At 34.7% G+C, this 17,500-nt stretch overlaps 1 protein-coding gene across 2 annotated transcripts in view; it reads right to left on the minus strand.

The window, feature by feature from the left end:
• Nucleotides 1–17,500, minus strand: part of Ufd1 (ubiquitin fusion-degradation 1-like) — a 216,512-nt gene that overhangs the window by 139,738 nt on the left and 59,274 nt on the right. The window lies entirely within an intron of this gene.

Here is a 17,500-nt window from a genome sequence, read left to right on the forward strand (position 1 = left end):
CCTTTAGCCATTTATTCGCACCACACATTAACATTACTCTTGAGAACTACAGTACCTCTACCATCTTATCACATTTTTAGAAATCTTTACTCTGTCATCATACTTACCCTCCTATGCCCACAAACATGCCCAGTCATTCTTATTGCCCCATCATGGAATTTTACAAGCTTTTTACATATTCCCCCCACAACTGTGCATTTTAAACATAACCCACGCTCCACCTATTTTATTTTAATTTATTTTGTATACAGCCAAATTTCAAAGACTTCCTCATAAACGTTCTCATTCACTCACGTATGGACGCATGTACCCCCATCTAATCCTCTTTCTACCATTAGGCCTACCTCTATCATAATTCTCCTATCAACTCTGTATCACCGCAAAACATAGCACACCCTTTTCAAAGGTTTATAAGGCGTACATGAGTGGCAGTGGTTAGGAACAGACTGAAGATATATTAAATGCATATGATCAGAGCCCAAGCCCGGCTTCACCAAAGCTAGGGCGAGAGTGACAAGTAAGGGCTGCTGGCTCCCCAAACCTATATCCCTGCCTGTCTGTCGGTCTGTTATGATTGCCTTGCCTTATGCAAGACACAGGATCTTGCGTTGGCAGCCCGTAAGCAAAGGTAATTGTAATTTACTTTGAAAGAGGGAATATATCCCCAGCGAACAGCGAATACCGCTGGAAACTATCGAGCTTGAGTGGCCCGCAATTCTACGACCCACGTATTGCAAGTCAAGAGACGTTTCCAAGAGGCTACCAAAACACATTTCCTATTTTCTAAGTATATATATATATATATATATATATATATATATATATATATATATATATGTATATATATACATATGTATATATATATATATATATATATATATATATATATATATATATATATATATATATATATACGAGCTAAGAAAATTTGCGGGAAAAGACTGGCATAGAAAAACCATAAACAGATGGGAGTGGAAGGATATGGCAGGGCTTTGTCTTACAGTGGACTAGTTATGGCTGATGAACATGATGATATATATACGTATAGATACACACACATATATATATATATATATATATATATATATATATATATATATATATATATATATATATCATATATACATACTAGCTGAACTCGGGACGGATATTGTTTTTGGGATCGGCACTGTCCCTCGTTGATGTCACTCACTATCACGCAGTTCACTGTAATGTTGCTACATTTAACATCACATTTAAGAAGCCTACATGATAGCTGTGTCTTTTCAATTGTAGATATTACCATGGAATTTAGTAGGAACAGAGAAACTATGTTTCCTATCTATCCCTGAAATTTTCACTTGGATATGTGAATTATTCTATGAACAATTTACTCCACCGTCAATAATAACCATTCATCCCATACTGAAATAAACGACTGCTGTGGCTTTTCTATGGCAGATATCAACATGAAAATTGGTATGGACAAAGTGAATTTCTATCCTACAAATTCCTTAAAATTTCATTTAGATATGTAAAGTATTCTAAGAGTAATTTACGGCGCCGCCGAAAATTGGCCTCCGCGGATATCGAAAAATGGCTACTGTGATTGTTTTAGAGCAAGTATCAATACGGAAATTAGTATGAATGCAGTTCACATAACACCCATCAAACCCTGAGAAAATAATTTGGATATCTTGAAACTCTAGGAGTAATTTGTTGCTCCTCACTGATTTTCTAGCTAAAAATCGTCATTTACGAACAAAAGAGACAACCAGGGCATGCCTATAGTAGGTATGAACATGGAAATTAGCAGAAACAAAGCTTATATATATATATATATATATATATATATATATATATATATATATATATATATATATATATCTAAATAAGCCCTTAAGATTACATTTGAATATATTTATTGGCATAAGAGTTATTGATTCCGTAGCCGAAAATATCAGCTGCTCCCCCACCCCTACCCTCGCTCCGAAATCTATGGTTAGGGAATGACTGAGCTACGGGTTGGGCGAGATATCTTAAACAAATTTTGGTATTTCATAAAAGGTCACTCACTTCGTTCGCGACAATAAACAAAATTGAGACAAGGTAGCGATATATTAAACCAATTTCTTATTTGATAATACCGCTGAATCCTGACACTAATGTGTATGCTTAATATAAAGTAAATATCTAACTTTATTAATTAAGTTTGACATTTTATTCTTAGTACTACTGTAACTATAAAAACATTTCATGACTGCCCCATTAAAAAATACCAACGATCTTAAATTTTTTTGCAATTACTTTTTTCATCTTTCACATATGTCGAAAGTGTTACATTTATATCATGTAATTTGAATCAGGTATTGGCTTCGAGGTTGTCAACATTGAGTAGGCCTACCATAAACCAAGGTCTAAATATGTTGCCAAAAGCGCAGTACTTTCTCAATATAGCAATTATTCTCAAAACTCTCTTAACAATACGTTATCATAATATTTTGCACATCAAACTGGTCCTCTTAACTGTCTTTACGATTACTTTATAAAATAAATTACATACTCAATATTAACTTTAAATAAAATTTACAAAGTACAATAACAACAACGTTTAGTAAATGTGAAGTATTAATATCTAAAACTGTTCTGTTGTAGTTCCAATTTTCTTAACGACTTTGGTTAGCCACATTATCACGTCAGTAGTGAACGTTATGGATGGAATTATATACAACTCTGAAGAGAAAGGAGAAGACGACTAGCTTGAAAAGATTTTACGAGGCCAAATGAAAACCAAAGTAGCCATACCAATCACTTCCTGATATTCATTTAAGACATTTTTGACATTTCAAGAAAGTTCTGTTTTGTTCCGTTTATGCAAAACTAGGTCATGCAATTATTCTAAGAGGAATAATAAAATAATTACTATTAATTGAGTATATTGTCTTTTACTTGTTTCTTTTTAATATTAATGACTTCCCTGTTATGCAACTTTTATGAGGTAATAAGTCCTGACACTTATATGACATTGCATTTATAAGTTTTGAGTTACAAAACTCATTAATTTATAAATATCAACCAGCCATTGATATCAATTATTAATTTCATCTATCACTCAATTGATATTAGGGAAATAAGACTTTTGCAAATTAAAATAATAATTAACATTTCATAAACACCGATTCTTATGTTTCGTCATGCACACCTTAATAGTCCAAAATGATTCAAGACATTTCTTGTGATTTAATTACAACAGTTACTCGGCTGATCACGAAAGGAATGTCTATTAAAGAAGAAAAGAAGCTACGTTGTGAAAATAGTGGGGCAAACTCATTCGTCAATTTTTGTTGACAAATTATAGATTTTTTTCTTTTACATCACACTTGCTCTTAAAAATTCGTAACAGTATTCCAGGGGAAACTATTAATATATGTCGAAGTTTGAGGTGATTTTTAGAGGGTGGGAGTATGTCTTGGAAGGCCAGATTTATCAAAAAAATACTGGTCATTGCTGTCAGTATCTGATTGACATAAATACAGCTGTCAAACACGTATGTAACAGTGTGTCACTCCTTGTGCTACTCATTTGTCAATTAATTGTTTATGTACAGAGTATTTTCAGTAAAGCAGAACTACTTGAGACTCAGGAAATAACAAAATGACAATCTCATGTTGAAATCTCTTCGGAGGCACAAAACCTGGATTGTCACATAATACCGACAGTCACGTTCCATGAATTTAACAGCAGTGTATAATACCTAACGTGATGTTCCCTAATATCAGAGCACAGTTATTCAATACACAGTATTTAAACTACTGCTTGCATTTCAGGACACAATTAGAGCCTCGACCAGGGAATTTGGTTCTCCTTAGCTAAGCTACAACCCTAGTTAGAAAAGCAAGATGCCATAAGCCCATGAGCTCCAACAGGGAGAAATAGCTCCGTGAGGAAAGGAAATAAGGAAACGTGTGCTTGAGTGTACCCTCAAATAGAAAACTGACCCAAAATTGTTTTTACGGGTCGCCTGCACGAAAAGTAATTACCTAAAGACTTGAGCCATTAAACAAATCCGGCCCTTAGATAATTTTGAGGCACCTGTACAGACTGTTAGCCGAAATAGAGGTTGATTTCGTAACCTAGCTTTTTTTTTTTTTTTTTTTTTTTGAGGGGGGTCAAAGTGGTCTTTTCTTCCAAATCGTGAATTATGCTGTATTCAGACCTTCTAATCACGTATGTGAATGCACTGGAAAACACATCGTCCAGCACTTCTTTAGGTGTCAAGCAAAAACATTTAACTTCTGTCTTCTATTTCTTTAGCATAGCTGGTGTTCACCAAGCGTGACTAGGTTTCAAGGTTGAAGTTTCCTCCATGCATAATGATCGTTACATCACGTTATCTACGCAGTAATTACCTCGAACGAAATGACAAGTTCTGGGTCCTCGCGTGCGCTGCATTTAGAGAGGCGTTTGCCTGTGACTTACCATGGTTCGTCATATGGTTTGTATCTTTATGTTATTAGTTGTTTCCACCTGTGAATTTAATAAACCTATGGTTTCCGTGATAAATATCATAAAAAATCTAAATGTGAATCATTTCATATATTCAATAAATTTCGGTAATTTTTCTACATGAAAAATTGAACACTTTGAAATGTTGTTTTGCCAAAATTGTGGCGAAAGGACTTTTTACCCCAATTTTGGCCTTTTCGAAGCAATATATTGGTCTGAAATCTTATTTTTATACCATTAAAAAGGACTACTAAAGGGTTACTAAAATATTTTTACGTGTTTCATGCAATAAAAGAAACAAAAGAGCTGACATAAGAAAACTGCTCCTGTGAGACACAGCGTTATCAATGAGCAAGCTCTCATCGGATATTATATTGTTCACATATCTTATATCTATAGGTAATGCATTTCAGCAAACCACCGCTTAGAGTGCGCCAAGGAAACAAAACTCATCTGAGCAGGAATTTCTGTGTTGAACAACGGAAGTCAAGAAAAAACATTTAGACATAACAGAAGGTAGAACACAGGTGGCTGTGTCAAGAAAAAAAACATCTTGGCACTTAAGAGAAGACAAGACACAAGATTGAAATCTTGAGTAAGTGAAATGCTATTGATTCTACTCTCGAGCAGAACGGTGGAAGGGAAGCTAAAATAGACATGAAAACAGCAATAAAAAACATGTAAAACAAAGCCAATGGTATAGTTAAAATAGCTTTTAAAGATGCTCATTTCAATTTTATTTAGGAATTACTTTCGGCCCCAGAAATTAACTTAATTTTCATTTATACAGATATAACATTTTTATTTACAATTAGAGTATTTATCACCTCATACAGGCATCAAGGCCAATTCACAGTATACATGCATCGTATCCAAAACCGTAAAAATACGTTTTATTACAGTTAATTACTCGAAAGATGGAAATATTTAATAGGAAACTCCTTCTCCAGGGAAAGGTAGAGGGGCATTTTTTTTATTTCTATTACTTACTATATGGAAAATGCTCTTTTAACTAAAAAGCTAAAGAAAATAGATTTTGTTCTTAACAAATTTAAGTCTTTACTTTGTCCTATTCGTCTTGACATTTCTGGATAATAAACATTTTTTTAGCATCAAAATTATTTCCTCATCAAAGTAATCAAATTAAAATATGACAGGAGGGTTCCCAATAAAGATGCAAAGGTTTTTGCCCCAATTGTTGGAAAAAAAATCCAGTATTTGTGCTTTTGCATAACTGAACAAATCATAATTATAACCATTTGAACGCCAACCCCTCAAGAAATAATTTGGTACTCAAACCCAAGGCCTTTTTTTTGGATACTTAATTAAACTCATTTACTTACGAAAACTATAAAAGATGTGACTTCACATATTTTGCAAAGTTTTCTTACGAGTGAATAATATTAAAGAAAACACTGGTAAATACAGGACGTGAATTCTCTATTATCAATTATTATTATTAATTATAATTATCATATTTATCATAATCATCATACATACATACATACATATACCAAGGCACTTCCCGCAATTTTGGGGGGTAGCCGACATCAACAAATGAAACAAAACAAAAAGGGGACCTCTACTCTCTACGTTCCTTCCAGCCTGACAAGGGACTCAACCGAGTTCAGCTGGTACTGCTAGGGTGCCACAGCCCACCCTCCCCCGTTATCCACCACAGATGAAGCTTCATAATGCTGAATCCCCTACTGCTGCTACCTCCGCGGTCATCTAAGGCACCGGAGGAAGCAGCAGGGCCTACCGGAACTGCGTCACAATCGTTCGCCATTCATTCCTATTTCTAGCACGCTCTCTTGCCTCTCTCACATCTATCCTCCTATCACCCAGAGCTTTCTTCACTCCATCCATCCACCCAAACCTTGGCCTTCCTCTTGTACTTCTCCCATCAACTCTTGCATTCATCACCTTTAGCAGACAGCCATTTTTCATTCTCTCAACATGGCCAAACTACCTCAACACATTCATATCCACTCTAGCTGCTAACTCATTTCTTACACCCGTTCTCACGCTCACCACTTCGTTCCTAACCCTATCTACTCGAGATACACCAGCATACTCCTTAGACACTTCATCTCAAACACATTCAATTTCTATCTCTCCGTCACTTTCATTCCCCACAACTCCGATCCATACATCATAGTTGGTACAATCACTTTCTCATATAGAACTACCTTTACATTCATGCCCAACCCTCTATTTTTTTACTACTCCCTTAACTGCCCCCAACACTTTGCAACCTTCATTCACTCTCTGATGTACATCTGCTTCCACTCCACCATTTGCTGCAATAACAGACCCAAAGTACTTAAACTGATCCACCTCCTCAAGTAACTCTCCATTCAACATGACATTCAACCTTGCACCACCTTCCCTTCTCGTACATCTCATAACCTTACTCTTACCCACATTTACTCTTAACTTCCTTCTCTCATACACCCTTTCAAATTCTGTCACTAGTCGGTCAAGCTTCTCTTCTGTGTCTGCAATCAGTACAGTATCATCCGCAAACAACAACTGATTTACCTCCCATTCATGGTCATCCTCGTCTACCAGTTTTAATCCTCGTCCAAGCACTCGAGCATTCACCTCTCTCACCACTCCATCAACATGCAAGTTAAACAACCACGGCGACATCACACATCCCTGTCTCAGCCCCACTCTCACCGGAAACCAATCACTCACTTCATTTCCTATTCGAACACATGCTTTACTACCTTTGTAGAAACTTTTCACTGCTTGCAACAACCTTCCACCAACTCCATATAACCTCATCACATTCCACATTGCTTCCCTATCAACTCTATCATACGCTTTCTCCAGATCCATAAACGCAACATACACCTCCTTACCTTTTGCTAAATATTTCTCGCATATCTGCCTAACTGTAAAGATCTGATTCATACAACCCCTACCTCTTCTAAAACCACCCTGTTTTATCCTTAATCCTATTAATCATTACTCTACCATACACTTTTCCAACTACACTCAACAAACTAATACCTCTTGAATTACAACACTCATGCACATCTCCCTTACCCTTACATAGTGGTACAATACATGCACAAACCCAATCTACTGGTACCATTGACAACACAAAACACATATTAAACAATCTCACCAACCATTCAAGTACAGTCACACCCCCCTTCCTTCAACATCTCAGCTTTCACACCATCCATACCAGATGCTTTTCCTACTCTCGTTTCATCTAGTGCTCTCTTCACTTCCTCTATTGTAATCTCGATCTCATTCTCATCTTCCATCACCGGCACCTCAACACCTGCAACAGCAATTATATCTGCCTCCCTATTATCCTCAACATTCATTAACCTTTCAAAATATTCCGCCCACCTTTTCCTTGCCTCCTCTCCTTTTAACAACCTTCCATTTCCATCTTTCACTGTCTCTTCAATTCTTGAGTCAGCCTTCCTTACTCTCTTCACTTCTTTCCAAAACTTCTTCTTATTCTCTTCATATGACTGACCCAGTCCCTGACCCCACCTCAGGACAGCTGCCCTCTTTGCCTCACGTACCTTGCGCTTTACTTCCACATTTTTCTCTCTATATTTTTCATACTTCTCTATACTATTACTCTGCAGCCATTCTTCAAAAGCCCTCTTTTTCTCTTCCACTTTTACCTTCACTCCTTCATTACACCATTCAATGCCCTTCCTCATGCTGCCTCCAACAACCTTCTTGCCACACACATCACTTGCAATCCCAACAAAATTTTCTTTTACTAACCTCCACTCCTCTAAATTACCAGTTTCTCTTACTCTCACTTCGTCATATGCCATTTTCATCCTTTCCTGATATTTACTTTTTACCCCCGGTTTTATTAGCTCTTCAACCCTCACTAGCTCCCTTTTACATCCACCTACTCTATTCCCCCACTTTTTTGCTACAACTAATAATCATTATTATTATTATTATTATTATTATTATTATTATTATTATTATTATTATTATATTTATCACAATTATTATTATTATTATTATTATTATTATTATTATTATTATTATTATTATTATTATTATTAGCTAAGCTCTAGCCCATCAGACGTAACTCAAGTCGTCCAGAAGCACACAAACAGTTAAGCAGCATTATGATAAAAAATATGTATCCTAACAGACCAATTAACTTTACACAGAATAATAATAAAAAAAACTAACTTAATGCAAACCCAAATAGAGAGACACTCAGGAGAGCACAGACCTCCGCCGTGGCAGCTTATTTCTCGACGTTTTGCTCGATCTTGACCTTTGACCTTAACATGTATTAATTAGCGGGGATTTTAATGTACTCATATATGAACCAAATTTTAAGTCTCTGTGACAACGATGTCCAAACTTAGGGCTGATTACTTGAACTGGAAATTTTGCTTGACCATGACCTTGACATTTGACCTTGACTTTCCAAAATTTAATCATATCCATCTTTTATTTTCATTTTTTTTTCTTTTTACAAAACAATTAATCCCAGCAAGCTTCATTACTTTACTATTAAAATTGTGGTCAGGAAGTTCACAAACATACACACAAACAGGGGGTAACACATAACCTCCTTCCAACTTTTTGGCGGAGGTAATAAATAAGATTTCAACCAACAGATGTACACACAATAAAATCTATACATAAGTATGATAATTTGAGATAAAAAAACACTTGAACACCCTTAATTTGAATACAAAAATCTTATGTTTATTTACTATAAAGCATAAATTACCCATATGCCTAAACTAACATCTCTTTACTTTTATTAACCCTATATACATAAACCATGTGATATAATGAGAATAAACTATAAATTAGGAACAAACAAAACCGAGTATGCCTAATGTTCTGCGTTGGTTTATCACTGTCAATCTTTTTACACCTGTTATTAATACCTGACAACCCTACAGATTTCTTGTATCTGTCATTAGTCTTAATTTCACTTAACCAATGTGGAATTGCTACACCCAAAGTAGTCGTACGTGTGCGTGTCTGGTCAGTAAAACTACATTTACTGTTAAAACTACAGCGATATTAAGCGGTAAGAGCTACGCCCTCTATAAAGCTGGCCAGGGAGGTGCCATTGGATTGAGATTTTAATGCACAATGTCCTTAGGAAGAGGGATTCCTAGAGTAGGCCCTGTGAATCCCTCGGGGGAAGGAAAAGTTTATAAGTGATAGACAACGTAAAAAGTATGGCATAGTTGATAGACTGTTCTTCTTCTTTGTCTGCATCTTTTCCCACTTCTATGTGGGGTCGATGTTTCTGGCCAGCATTCTCCATCTACCTCTGTCCCACACTTCATCAAAAGGGATTAACCGGTGATGAAGTGTGGGACAGAGGTAGATGGAGAATGCTGGCCAGAAACATCGACCCCACATAGAAGTGGGAAAAGATGCAGACAAAGAAGAAGAAAAAGAAGAACAGTCTATCCACTATGCCATACTTTCTACGTTGTCTATCACTTATAAACTTTTCCTTCCCCCGAGGGATTCACAGACCCCACTCTACGAATCCCTCTTCCTAAAGACATGGTGCATTAAAATCTCAAGTATGGCATAGTTGAGAGACTGTTGTGAGCAATTAAAAGTTTACAAGATGGAAGTGATTTATTTGTTAAGAGAATGCAGTTAGGAGAGAGGCTGGGACTGAGATAAAGGTGGGATGTCTCCATGGCTATTCAACATCTTGATGGATGGAGTGATGGAGAGGTTAGAGAAATGACAGAGGATGTAGATGCCAAGTTGTGGATTAAGAAATTGTTTTTAAATTTCATGTTAAGTGATTAATATTTGTAGGTTGATAGAGTACTGATTGTCGGCAATAAAAGGAAACAGCTGAAACTAATAAAGATTTAATATTATTTACATGGGAAAACTAAATGAAACAGCTAAAACTGAAACTGATAAAGGTTTGATAGTATTTGCATGAGAAAACTAACAGTAAACATGAGCAAGAGTAAAGGAAAATATGTAAATGGAAACTAGGAAAATGGAGTAAAGAATGTTAGTATGGATGGTGAAAGAATTAAATGCGTAGACTCCTATAAACATCATGTTTCAAAAATAATGGATGATAACATAACGAGGAAACAGGCGAGTCACAGAAAAAAAGATTTGTAAGACTTGAACTGTCTATGGAAACCAAGGTGGGAATGTGTGATCCAACTGGTTTAACAAAGTGAAGTATGAATGTTAAATGCATAGGAAAGTAAAATGTTGAAGTTGTTGAGATGATTTGTTTTACTAGTATAAGAACACCTGACAGGTTAAGAAATGTGTAGTTAAGTAGGTTTATTTCTAAGGTTGCATGAATCAGACTATTTCACGGGAATTCGATCCATATGGAAACAATGGACACCAACAGTTTAGAGAAAAATGTATAATTCAGAAGCGCTAAAAGGTGGAGGAAAGGAAGGCTTACAAAACGTTGGGTAAATGACATATTGGAAAGGTGAGTCCTTGATACCCAAGGGAGTGAAAGTGTATGCAAGACTACGGTGTAAGTATGGCAAATTCATTCAGCAACCATTGATCATCAGCGTTTGGTTTCCAAAACATTCTGAAGTTTTAGGATTTTAACACTGACTGGCGACTGCTTGAAGTGTCCGCCACGATTTAAATTTACGCAGAAATACCAAATTTAATATCAATTACAACATTAGTTGATAGCGCGTGATGGGTACCCAACTTTTTTATATCCCATTAAAAAAAAGCTTAACACAGCACATAAAATAAAGAATAGTTACTCAATTTTAGTATATTTCAACAGACGACAGTCAACAAAGGGGTGGACAACTGTCACTCCGAAACTTGAAGGAATACTTTCAAAACTCTTGTTTTCTTTTTTTTTTTTTTTCCACTTATCCCATAACTGCATTTTGCCAATACTTCAGTTATTTCTTAGGTGACAAGTACCTCTCCTTATGGCCATCATGAGGTACAAAGTGATTATTCAAAAGCCTAATAAAAAATATCCTAAATATCCCTATTGGCTGTCAGCATTAAAAAGAAAAAAAAATCTACATTTCAGCCTACATGAATTCTGTCGCCTTCATTAACATTTTCTTCTTCTAAAATAGTTGTCTTTCTACGAATTGATTTGACTGAAATTAAAACTTTTTATAGTTGAATTTTGAATCTACTGGTTCTTTTGCTTATTGAGTTGTTCACTTCCTAAGCTAAGGACATAAAAAAAAAAAAAAATCCTTTCCGGGAGGCTACGTACTTGGTCACATTTGCCTTTCTGTTTGTTACATGGAATACGTATCAAACTATATGGAAATTGAAGCTACTTTTAAAAGTTCGTATGATTAATACTGGTTTAAATTCGATGAAGGTTAAATTTGATGTTTTTTTTCGCCTTAACTATCTTTCGTATTCATCTCCAGGATTATTATTATTATTATTATTATTATTATTATTATTATTATTATTATTATTATTAACTAAGCTACAACCTTGCTGGGAAAAACATGCTATAAGCGCAAGGGATCCCACAGGAAAATAGCCCAGTGAGGAAAGGAAAAAGATAGAACAGTGTGCCTGAGTGTACCCTCAAGCATGAGAATATCTACCCCAAGATAGTAGAAGACCATGGTACAGAGGCTATGGCACTACCCAAAACTAAAGAACAATGGTTTGATATAGGAGTCTACTAAAAAAGCTGTTTTTTGAAAATACAAACCCATATATTAATGAGGTTATGATGTAAAGCAGAGAGAGAGAGAGAGAGAGAGAGAGAGAGAGAGAGAGAGGGGGGGGGGGCGTCTCTTCATATCTTTCCTAAGAACGCTGACGTAATGTCAGCGTACGGATACCGTTGGCCCCTAGCAACTCAAAACCACCGAGTGACCACAATAATCGTGGTTTCTCGTTAGACAGTGAAGACTTCCTCGTATTTACAAAATACCGCCCTTTGGTTCATTACAGCTATGCACTTACCGGAAGATATTTCCTTTAAGGCACTTACGCAACAATCGATGAGTGGAAATTACGCAAGGTTACTTCCATTTCGAAGGGTAACATTTTGAACTAGCGTACGAGACCAAAATAGATATGCACATATACGCACGCACACCACCCTCTCCAAAGGATATGACTACTTCCTCTCCCCTATGCTCGGGGAGAGCTGAGCATGACCAAAAATAAGTATGAATATATAAAATATATATATATATATATATATATATATATATGCAAATGTATATATATATATATATATGCAATATGTGTATATATATAAATACCGTGTATATATATGTATATGTATATATATATATATATATATCATATGTGTATATATAGTAAATACCGTGTATATATATATATATGTATATATATATATATATATATATATAGTATATATACCCAGAGACTTACTAGATACTCATTGTAACGACTGCCAGACATGTAACTAAGTAGAGTCTAATACTAAATAGATTCCAGACTTGTTCAAATTGATGATGACGACTTATAAATTGGGCCCACGTAAACAGGCGTTGGGAACGGGGAGGCAATTCAGCATCCTGACACCTTCAATGCCAGGATGCCAGAAAACTCAAAATCAATCAATCAATCAATCAATCAGCGCTAGGGTACTTTGCAGTTGCATTATGAAGTTGAAGGAAATCTGAATAAAAGGAATTGACTAATGAACGGAAAACACTATCTAAAAAAATATACGTTTCTCTATTATTTGTGGTTACTAAAGTATTATTGTTGTTACAGTAAGACCATGTGCTACGTAATCTATATTAAGACAAAAAAACTGGTAGGACGTAGTAGAGGATCACAAAATTTCTGTAAATTAACTCATAAGTGAGAAATTATTTCAAACGTAGTTCACTAAGAATACTGCTTTGGCGTTCATATCCCACATATAATAAAGAGCAAGTGTCTGAATATATATATATATATATATATATATATATATATATATATATATATATATATATATGCATATATATATATGCATATATATATATATATATATATATATATGCATATATATATATATATATATATATATATATAGACGTTAATAGTTTACAAGGACATATCTGTTTTGACGTTGTTACTGTTTTAGAATAATTTATTGTTAACTTGTTCTCATCATTTATTTATTTCCTTATTTCCTTTCCTCATTGGGCTATTTTTCCCTATTGGAGCCCTTGGACTTATAGCATCTTGCTTTCCCAACTAGGGTTGTAGCTTGGCTAGTAATAATAATAATAATAATAATAATAATAATAATATATATATTCGGTTACGTTCCCTCCCTGCCCCTTGAGAAGGAGGGAGAGGGTGTAGTCCTACTCTGATATGAAGGGGTGCTTGTGCATGTGTGTACATACATATCTGAATGACGGGTCGCGTACACTAGTAGTAAAATAAGAATCATGATATAAAATGAATGTTTGAAAATGCTTGTTTAGTTTTTCAGTTGAATGAACAATTTTGGCCACCATTAGGGAAAAATAACTAGAGTGAAGTCTTAATACACGGAAGTTTTATTCATAGAAATTAAGAATTTGCTCTCATTAAATAAAAACTACTCTTGCAAAAATATTTGATGGATAAACTTACTTAAACTTGAGGTCTATGGGTCCAATGCCTCACTGTATATTCAAGTATGATATAAATCTTGTTTTGAGAGAAGAAACCCTGATGGTATTGAAAGCCTAGAAACAACCTTGCTTAGAAAAGCAGAATGAATCCAGCTAAACGGCACCAAAAACGAAAACATCTAATCCAGAGAAAAAAAATAGAAGTTAAAGTTTAAACTACAATTAGAAAATAACACATAAAACAAATAAGATACGCAATGAAGTGACATACAAAAAAAAAATAAAGAAAATGTGCCCAATAAAGAAACATACAAGTTTTACTGATTCAGCAACACATTACGGAAAACATACCACAATTCGTTTAATGAAGGAATAAAACCTCTAAAATATGGTTTTGCAGTGAACATCGCATGATATAAGGTGAGACGATTAGATTCAACCGCAAATTTAGTGTTATATGGTAATTGATATAGTTTGGGAAGATCTGCATCAAAGGATGACTAAATGCGCAGTGAGCTCATTGAACAACAGCGCCAGAACCGTATTTGAAAAAGAAAAAGTTTATTTATCAACAATTCCATATGCCAGTATAATGCTAAAGATTATGCATGGGAACAGTATCCAAACATGGGGAAAAAAAAAACCCCAGGTGAGAAAGCCTACTTTCCTCAATATGAAGATTCTATGCAGCTGACGAGACGAAACCGGATATGTCTCTTAAAAGGGAATTTGGAATAAACAATGACACCTTAAAATTTAAATGAGCTGTATGTATATAAGCATAACAAAATACCGGGGTAAGTTGGTACCAAAATACTAGACTCGCTAAAAATATTCGTATGAGTTTTAATTGTATCACCTTCATTCCTCAAAAATTGACACCATGCACTAATTTTAGCAGGATCTTTTTTAAGAGATCCAGCAACCACTATACACTCAGTGATTCGACTTACGAAAAGAGAGTAGAATCATCTGCATGAAAAAAAATTATTTCCAGGGCCAAACCCAAATACGATTTTGATATATAATTTGCATATATAAATTAAAATGTAAGGGGTCACGATTACTGAACTGAGAAACACCAGAGATTACTTTTACATAGTCGTTCTAGAGTCAAGTGTCTATCGATTGACACTCTTTGTAGTCCAAGACTTGAAAATTCAGTAAAGGTATCGACAAATGGTCCCCTAACTCCCATATATCCATATGTAGAAACATGTCCTTATGATTAACAAAGAGAGCAACAATAGAGTCAAGACCAATCATAATGACCAGAATTTGAGGATCTCTGTAAGTCACTGAACCATTGTTATAAGTGTTATCAATTGGGGCAGCTGATTTTTAATTACAGGTACAGTCATGAATACAAAAGTATAATGTTTGAATTGATATTAACAATTGAAAAAACATAAAAGTTTTATTCGGAAATAAAAGTTGGATAGTTTCATCTGCAACATCGAAAATCAACGCATGGACTAAAGGCAAAATTTCGGTTAGAATAAAAGAAAACTAAGAAATAATTAAACAAAATTTTAAGAGATCAGCAAGAACATTAAAATACCCTTATATATTCAATTAATAAACAACTATATAAAATGGCACTGTCTCGCTGTAAAAAGATATTTCTGGAATTATTATTATTATTATTATTATTATTATTATTATTATTATTATTATTATTATTATTATTATTATTATTATTATTATTATTATTATTATTATTATTATTATTATTATCATTAGCTAAGCTGCTACCCTATTTGGAAAATAAAGATCCTATAAGCGAGGGGGTGGGTTACAATTTTTCTATTCTCACCTTCAGGACGAATGAACACCAATGTTAGATGGACGTTTCAAACACTGATTTCTGAACTTATCAAAACACCCATTAGGGATGTAGTGAAACTCCCAAGGTGTAAACTATTCATTACAATATTCTAGGCAGCATCCAACTGGCCCATACCCGCACCCATTTTTGGCCTTCTACTTCTTGACCTCCATTCCCGCGTCCCCTCTTCCATCTTGCTGTCCATTCTCTCTTAATTTTGGTGCTGAATGTCCTTCCCGGTCTCAACACCGTGCAGGCTCATATGGCCCCAATTGGTAAGTCCTATTAAAGAGGTTTAGGGCCCTTCAAAAATGGCAGAGGAAAGGGACAGTGAAAATACCCTTGAGATTGAACACATATCCAAATGATCAGCGCCCAAGCCCTTGCTCCACCCAAGGTAGATCTAGAGAGGGCCAGGCAATTGCTGCCAAGTCCTATAGGCTCCCCAAATCCTCCATCCTTAGTTCACACGGGTCGTGAGATTGCAGACACTACAAGAAATTATCGAGTGTGAGCGGGACTATCTCCATTCCAACAGAACGCCAAGCAGGGACATTTCCAATAGGCCACCACAACCTCCAATTCACATGCCAAGAGCCCAAACTTTATGAAATTACTCAGAGCTGAACTCTGTTTACATTATTGTTACTGTGGACAGTTACGAAAGTCTTAGAATAGTGTGTTTGCTGCAAGCCAAGCATTTTACAGGATATTTTATAATTTTTCCATTTCATCTGCATCAGCCAAGCTATCATCGAACAGTTTCATACTTTACAGCCATGAATAAACTTCTGAAAGTCTCTCTTGCTAGTTACGCTGTCTCGACTAAACTCATATAAAAATCAGAATACCCTGTGTTTTTATGACTATTTTGCCTCTATATTTACCAAAGAAAAACTTGAAATTTGAAAACCAATATGTATAGCTTTGTATTGACATTTTTTATTTGTTTGTGCATATTATTCTACCACAACTGATAAAAATAACATCAAAATATAAAAAAAATAGGTTTTATAATACAACTGGTTTCTTTACATGTACCAATTATCATGGTTATAGGTGAACTATAAAAACAAGGAAATCACACACATTCAGCGAGAAATTACATATATAACTTTTTAATGATGCTTTAAAGTAAAAGTTAAATAAATAAAAAATAAATAAAACAAATTACACGAAAACCTCATGATAAGCTCCAAATAGTTACAAGCTTTGCAATATGAAAAAGATGAATTTGCAAAAGCTTATTTGAGAACAATATTCTGCGGAAATAAAAAGGTTAAGTGGGGCATGAGAAAGAGAATGGATTTATTTTGTTAACATTTCTTGGCCTTTGGTCATTGCAACAGATGGGGAAGAAATGAATGGCTTTTAAAGTTTAACCGATGAATAAAAATTAACGCGTTTCAAAATATGAAATATTTCGTTCCAGATATTCACATTCGTTGGATTTAATTCCTTTCAGAGAGAGAGAGAGAGAGAGAGAGAGAGAGAGAGAGATATTAGGTATCCATTATTAAAATATATATACATATATATATATATATATATATATGAATATATAAATATATATATATATATATATATATAATATATATATATA

The sequence above is a fragment of the Palaemon carinicauda genome, chromosome 1, assembly GCF_036898095.1.
Source record: "Palaemon carinicauda isolate YSFRI2023 chromosome 1, ASM3689809v2, whole genome shotgun sequence".
NCBI classification, from domain to species: domain Eukaryota; kingdom Metazoa; phylum Arthropoda; class Malacostraca; order Decapoda; family Palaemonidae; genus Palaemon; species Palaemon carinicauda.